The sequence below is a fragment of the Sinohyriopsis cumingii genome, chromosome 18, assembly GCF_028554795.1.
Source record: "Sinohyriopsis cumingii isolate HCF-2022 chromosome 18, ASM2855479v2, whole genome shotgun sequence".
Lineage (NCBI taxonomy): Eukaryota > Metazoa > Mollusca > Bivalvia > Unionida > Unionidae > Sinohyriopsis > Sinohyriopsis cumingii.
The window spans coordinates 12,108,767-12,114,766 of NC_142978.1; positions in this window are offsets into that span (position 1 = coordinate 12,108,767).

Consider the following 6,000-nt stretch of genomic DNA (forward strand, 5'->3'; position numbering starts at 1 on the left):
ACACACAAACACATACCCTCACATTTTTTAAGAAAGAGTTAGTGTTTATTTTCACACTACTCTACCTTCACACATTGGCAAATCGATCGTTATTTCTTTTCTAGAGTATTGGGTAGCCCTGAAAAGGGCTGTTTTTTTGTTTTTTTGTTATGGCATTCTTTTTAGTTTCTAAGAATGCGATGTCCTCTGAGGATAGACTTTCTGGCGATAGGTCTGCTTCTTCGGAAAGAGAAGAAGAATTCTTTGGTGTCGATACGACAATCGACAAAGCCTCTGTCAGCTTCAGGTTGCTGCTGTTGCTGTTGTTGCTGCTGTTGCTGCTGTTGCTGCTGTCTCTGAAGTCTGTACTTCTCTGTCCATTCTTCTTTCTCCCTGTTCATTTCTTCTCTGAAGAGCTCTTCTATCAGGTCTTCAGTGATTTTTAACATTCTCACATTCTCTATTTCTTCTGGTTTCGGTATCAGACTGTGTCTGACCCTATGCAAATTCACGTAGGCTTCGTTGAGCTTAGCTAGTTTGGAGCACATCTTCTTAGGAGGATGAGTCGACAATGGATGGCTAGACTGGGAACAACCCGGTTCTTAAAGTTAAAGCGCGGACGTGAAGGAAAACATCCCCCACACGGTTTTCGAGCCGCAACGTTCATGAGAGGGATAGTAAGAAATGAAAGAGCATCAATCCAACATTCTTATAGCTAAACAAAAGACAAAGGCATTTTTTTCTAAACACAACATTTTTTATTCAAAAAATCACTTAACACTAAACAACAACATTTTTAACAATAATCCAACACTATAACATCAAACAATTTTTTTTCAAATCACAAACATTTTTTTCTTCAATTACAATCTACTTTAAACAAGGCTGACAACGTTGTGAATGAAATTGTGATTTCCACTGTTGGAAATCATTAGGCCATTGATGGACACTACGTTTCCTAGCTTGAGACAAAAGATAAGCATAATGGTCACAAAACCATCGATCTACTTTCACATCGTTTCTAGCAGAAGAACGAGGATCAAAATGAGTCACTAAATGTTCTAAGGAATAGCCCAGGCTGCGATGATGCAGAAAATACACACAATATTGTCCACACACCAAGGAATCTGTGCCTTGTAATTTCACGTTATTGAATCGGGTGGTCTGAGCATTTCTTCTCATAAAGTCGATGATATCGTCTTCCAAAGGGGGCAATCCGTACGAATCGAAATATTCCACACAGCCTTCTTGAGGAAAGTAAACGGCTACCCAGTGGGTTCCTGGGAGATGACTATCGTCCGTGTTGATCACGTAAGCTTGATGGTCTTTAGGTTTGCGATGAGGGAGTTCATCTTTAGCACAGACGACAGGATTCCAAGAAGACGTATACGAACTGTGGTTCAAAAGGTAATAAAGTTCCCAGGTATCCATTGTTTTTGTGTTTGTTTTCTTCTTCACAGGTAATAATACGTCGTCAATTCGATCCTGACTTTTTGCTTGAAAATGTCTGACGAATAAACGGTTATTCGTTCTGTTTCCTCACTCTGATTCAGGAGAGCTTCGATACGATGGATCTCTTGAGTGGTTAATGCTGGACAAGAATTTTCACGCAAGTCTTTATACCACTGGTGCAACACGTCTTTATTCGAGATGAGACTCCAAGCTTCGTCCAGATACTCGTCCAATTTTTCTTCTTGACTTAACATCAGGCATTTATCGTGTTGAATTTGACTGGGATGATCGTTTTGACATCCATAGCAATTTTTCTTGATCAATTCCGTTATTTTGTCGACCAAGTGTTTGGCAAAACAGGAGACTAAATGGGCTTCTTGTTCTGGCCATCTCGACTTCATCATGATATCTTCTTCGTCTTTGTCTTGAGATTCTTCTCCTTCCACGGTCTCCTTACATTCCATCTCCAAAGTTTCTCCACTAGGTAAAGAGGGATAACAGTCTTCCATGGCTTTCTAATAATCTAGAATGACTTCTCTCAAACTGTTGATTTCTATGGTATTATCGAATTCTGCATACAGGATGACGTTCACTGTCGCTGGTAGTTTATCTGCAAACTGAAGTTCCACATGAATCTGGCCAGATTTTATAGGGTGGAAATGTCCCTCGTCGCTGCCTTGGTCTGGAGTGAAATCGAAAGCCCACAAAGCATAGCCTCCTGCATAATCGTCATACTCAATGCCGTGACTGGTGTTGGTTCCGAACTGACCGGTGGCTTCGTACAGGGACAAGTACGATCTCAAGTAATTTTTGTTCTTGTCACTAAAGTCAGGTTCGAAAGGTCGGGTACACAAGGTCTTGCCATCACGACTGACTTCGATTTTCTTCACTAAAAAGTGTTGAAAGTTGAAAGGATTTTCTTTGAAGGCTCCGTTGAAGGCTGAATTCGTGACCATACCAAGAATCAAACGTTTGGGTAACTGTCCTTGGAACAGATGATCTTCGGTTATGGATTGAAGGTTAGCGGGAATGGTGAACGTTTTCACTTCCACACGTCGGATGGGATACTTGGCAGTCGTTCTGCTCAACGTTTGACTGATGTCGTTACCCACTTTGGGTAACACTTCCACGTGTCGTACGTAGAGTTTGGCCTCCTGGATTATGCTTTTAGGAGCCTTAGCAGGATCAGCAGCTATCAAATGGAAAGCGGCACTGCTGCGATTCAGTCTCAAGCGGACATTGACCCCGTTCAGCAAATATTTCTCTTGCAACCACATGTCCAAATGCAAACGATCCATCAGTTCTAAACTCTTCTTCTCTAAGATTTTGCTTTCTCTTGCCTCAAAGCCGGAATTGCTTCCATCTGTTTTTTCGAACTTGCCCGCTTCGTCAGCTACCCACAGCACGCAGGCATTGAGATGACTATCCTTGGCATCTATTCCGTACGTCAAGAGATTTTCCAAGTAGGCACGGTAAGGGTATGTATCCATGCTGCTGCTGACTAGTTTGTTATTCAAGTACAAATCCACTGAGCTGAACAAGGAATGCATGAAATTGTTGACGGGAGCTATTTCGTCAGCGTCATCTACTCCACTATCATCTTTTTCTAGAACTTGGACTTTCAAGTACAAGTAACTGCTATTCAGATCGATGTAATCTTCGGGCTGCCCCTTGATTTCAAATTCGATGGGAGCGGAATCGGTCAGTGAGGAGATGGGATTAAATTCCACCCATTGGGATTCTTGCATGGTCATCATGGTGGGGGGCATGGCAAACAGATCCAGTTCCGTCTTGGAACAGGCGCAAGACTCTCGGTGCATCATTTTTTGTTGTTGCTGTGTCTCAATAATCGAAAACGTCTAAGTCTCGAACGGTTCTTCTTTTCTTGGCCTTTCTCGCTTGAAGTCTGGTGAAAGGGTGTTTTCTTCTTCGTCGTCTCTTTCTGCCTTGTCCTTGCTGAATGCTTGACTCGGTAGCGTGCAGGGCATTTATAGGTGTGTCTCGTCGGCCCAAAATGTCTTTGCCCGTTTGCAGCAAGACATTTTTGCCTGCCCTCATGAAGGCTTCTTTAGGGTTTTGTTTGTCGATGATGACATTTTGGAGAAATTCTTTGCCTTGTGTCAGTGCCGCATCTTTCAAGGCGTGCAATCCGCGTGTCACCATCGGTTTCAACACTGGGGCCACCGAACGAAAGGCCGATTTTAACATGTCTCCTAAACCGTGTCCTCGCTGTCGAGCCACCCCTTGGTACACTGGATACATGACTTACTTACGAGTCGTGAGAGAACCGTTTTCGAAAATGGAGTTTCACCGTGACTTTTCCTTTGGTGAATGGAATATTTTGTCCCAAATCTCCTTTTATAGTAATGTTGACCGTGTCCAAGTACGACTTGCTGACGGGTAAATAGTGAGGATGGACAAATTCGCGGTGAACGTGGTAAGTGTTTCCACCTTCCTCGTCAGCGTTTGTGGCAGAATCCACTTTGAAAGGAATGACACGCAGTAACGGCACGGAGGTGTGTCCCACCACGTTGTACTCCACTATATCGGAATACACAAAGATCAAATTCAGTCCTTGGTTCAGTTCTACCGGGAAACGAAAATACCTGGCAAAAATATCGTTGTCGGAAATGACTGGCAATTCGTTTTTCTTTATCATGACCATTCTCATCTCCGTGTCACCGCCCAATATGTCAAACAATTCAGGACAAAATAAGAAAGACATGAATTTTTTGGACCCCTCAGAAAATTTCATCAGAAAGCGACGAGCTATTTTGTGGTATTCCAAGGTGACACTTTTTTGGACATTACTCAAAGCTTTATGGAACACGCCATTAAACCTGGAGGCTATGGCGCTGACCAAATGATGACCACTGAAATAATAGCCTGGGAGAATGGACAAGTTGTAGGTCCACGTTTTAAGTTTGTCATCATAGGTTCTATTGGTAGATGTGCCAATTTTATCCAACTCCACTTGCAATTGTTGGTCATGAACTTCCACCTTAAACCAATTTTGCTGGGCAATGATATTTTGGACTTGGGTTGGGTGAATCATTTCCACTAAAGCCACTTCCCAATGGGCTTCGTGATCTAAGGGGATGGCTTGAGGTAATTTGGCCGTGTAACAGCACAACGTGTTGTTGGGAAACACCTCCATGGAACTGTCACTGGGTAAGGTTAAGTAAAATTGGTTTTGGTGACTCATAATTCTAGAGTTCTGTGGCTGTCCGAGGGATATTACTGGACGTCAGAGGCGTGTCTTCGCCCAAAATGGGGTTCTGGTTGTGGTTGTTGTTGGAGTGGTGACTGGCACTGGCACTGGACACAACGTTCCCGTTCGAGGAGAATTTCAGGGAGGGATTGGGAAGTAGGTAACCGATGCAACTGCTCAATAAAATGGTCCACAATTGTTTGTCTCCTTGTTGCAAACTCAAATTGGCGATGGCTGCCCCGATGACACAATACACCACGAAGATTTGGCAGAAAAAGACGATTTGCGTTTTAGGCACACGTTCTCCACACCACACCCACAAGGGTTGTTTTTGTAAATCTTGCACAGAAGAACTAGGGGAAGAAGGACTGGTCGACGTAGCTGCGTCTGATGTGTGAAAGGGCATGATGGTCACTTCTTCTTTTTATAGTCGATGACTTGCGAAGCGTCGATCCAAGAATCGAAACTGGGTGGATATCCTTTCCAACGTACTTTGACTTCTTTGACACGTCGTTTGCCCACTTTACAGGTTCTGCGTTCGAGAATGCTTTCGATGTCGTACACGTCGTCTTCTTTTTTGGTGACACGTTGTAACTCGGGCAAATAAAACGTTCCTTTGAGTACTTCTCCGTTCATGTCTTCCAATTTATAGACGGCAGGATGACGGCCATGTACTCGTCCAGTGACGCGAAACAGTTCGGTCGTCCAGTTAGGTAAGTAACCTTTGTCGAAAGTGCGTTTGGTTTTGCCAATGCGCACCCAATCTCCTACGGTCAACTCTCCACTTTTCTTGGGGACAGCCCTCGTCGGGGACGTACCGAACAGGCGCTCGAACACCAGCACTTCGTTGTCGGGAGTCACGTCTTGCGGGGCACGTCCGATGCTTCGATGGTAAGATTGGTTGTACGCTTGCACCAGATGCGGTAAGATGTCGATGTACTTCAGAGTGTGGTGATGCGTAAAATATTTCCACATGCGTTCTTTCAAAGTGCGTTGAAAACGTTCCACGATGCTGGCTTTGGTTTCTGGATTCTCGGTGGTAAAAAAATGAATGTCACGTTTCTTTAATTCTTTTTGGAAAGCTTGGTTCAGAAATTCGGTGCCTTTGTCCGTTTGCCATCGAAGAGGGTGACGACCGCTTTGTTTCAACACCCGTTGCAGGGCTCGCACTAACTCACTGCTCGATTTGGAAGTCAGGGGTACGACCCAGGCAAATTTGGAAAAGACGTCGATGACACAAAACAAATATTTGTAGCCACGATTGTAGCTGGCCAAATGAGAGACATCGGCTAAATCGGCTTGCCATTGATGATCGATGCCTTCCACTCGGGTGCGACTTCTGGCAAACTTGCGTCGAA